Below are 1,951 nucleotides of genomic sequence, written 5' to 3'. Positions count from 1 at the left end.
AATTGGTATGATTTTTATTTTTTTTTTTTTTTTTTTTTTTTTTTTTTGTCACACTTAAGAGCATCCACGTTTTTTTTCTATTTTTGCCACTTGTTCTCCTTCTTTTCCCTCTATTATAATGCATAAGAATAAAATAATGATAGAATAACAAAGGAAAAAGGAAGGTTCTCTATTCCTCGTCAGTTCTATATTGTCTACTGAGAGAGAGAGAGAGAGAGAGAGAGAGATGGGGGAGGACAACACGTGCTTTTTATTGGGATATATGAAGTATAATCTCTCTCTCTCTCTCTCTCTCTCTCTCTCTCTCTCTCTCTCTCTGATAGGTCTTTGCATACGATCGTAATTCACTTTTCCAATCCCACAAGTGGCAACACACACACACACACACACACACACACACACACATGATGATAACAATAATAAAGATGCTACAGCAACAACTGCTAATGCTACTACGTACTGCTCAAGGTAAAGAGAATATTTCATTTTTACCTTGAAAATTACTATAGGAACTACAACTACTACACACACATTCCTCATTCCTTCCTCCTGCTATACTTTGCTCATTTCATTGTTGATAAATACCTAAAAATTACTTGAAAATCGCGGAAATTGAGTGAAATATTAAGGGAAGGGACAATGGGAGGGCGGAGGCACCGTCTGTGTTGGGGTTCGTTACGTGATAATAGCCATCTGAAAGAGTTAATTTTACTGTAGCTTCCCTTACCCCATAATCTAAAAACAGGATTAGCATTATCCGAGTAGGAAAAGTGAAAGATATACTTACCCACAACAGAAGAATGTGAGAATGTCCACAATTAGGAAATGGAGGAAAGAGTTGGGTGTCCATTATTCTGTCGTCTTTAGATGTGAAAACTATATCAAGAACATTGCCGGATCTGTAATAAGTGGACTCAAGAATCCACTGAGTCGCAAAGGGTTAATCCATCACCTAGAAGGTCATCGCTCCACCTGATGGAAGGTAGAAAAAAGTCCCCTATCAATATCACGTTTTTACCAAAGCAAAAATCTGAAAGGAACTAAAGTAACTTGTTTTCTAAAGATGTGTAAGAAAGCGGCCGGTAAACTGTGATGATATATAGTGATATATTAGCAATAAGAATGACCAAAACATTAGGAAGATCGATGAATATCTCTGCAAATAACATGTAAACAAACACTATATTTAGCTATAATACTTAACTGTGTGGTGCTGTAAAGAAAATGATAGTGATATGTGGTTTATTAGTATTGCAGTATTTACATACTGAAAATGTTAATAAGGGATGGGGAGGAGGGGAAGCTTAAAATTAGTTCAATATCCTAATGGTTTATTGCTCGCACCACGGTGGGAATAACCCTGAGATGGTAACGGTGCGTGCAGGGGACATTATCTGTTTTGGTGTGTGTGTGTGTGATGCCCTGATTGAGCTGCTAAGTGTGGGATTGCCTCATGGAAAAAGTGTATCATTAGTATATAGGCATATCACTGTATGTGTATGTGTTTCACTGTTTGATCTGCTGCAGTCTCTGACGAGACAGCCAGACGTTACCCTAAGGAACGAGCTCAGAGCTCATTATTTCCGATCTTCGGATAGGCCTGAGACCAGGCACACACCACAAACCGGGACAACAAGGTCACAACTCCTCGATTTACATCCCGTACCTACCCACTGCTAGGTGAACAGAGGCTACACGTGAAAGGAGACACACCCAAATATCTCCACCCGGCTGGGGAATCGAACCCCGGTCCTCTGACTTGTGAAGCCAGTGTGTGTGTGTGTGTGTGTGTGTGTGTGTGTGTGTGTGTGTGTGTGTCATATAATTGTGTATTAGTGATGATTAACCCTTGAATTGTCAATAAAACAACCTCAAACCTTCCGCCACATCTCGGAACACCGCCACCCATTGGAGAGAAAAACCAGCGTCTACCAAGCTCCTCTGTAGCGAT

This window comes from Portunus trituberculatus, chromosome 21 (assembly GCF_017591435.1).
Source record: "Portunus trituberculatus isolate SZX2019 chromosome 21, ASM1759143v1, whole genome shotgun sequence".
Classification (NCBI taxonomy): Eukaryota; Metazoa; Arthropoda; class Malacostraca; order Decapoda; family Portunidae; genus Portunus; species Portunus trituberculatus.
The sequence above is the reverse complement of the archived record's forward strand: the minus strand, read 5'-3'. Positions refer to the sequence as shown.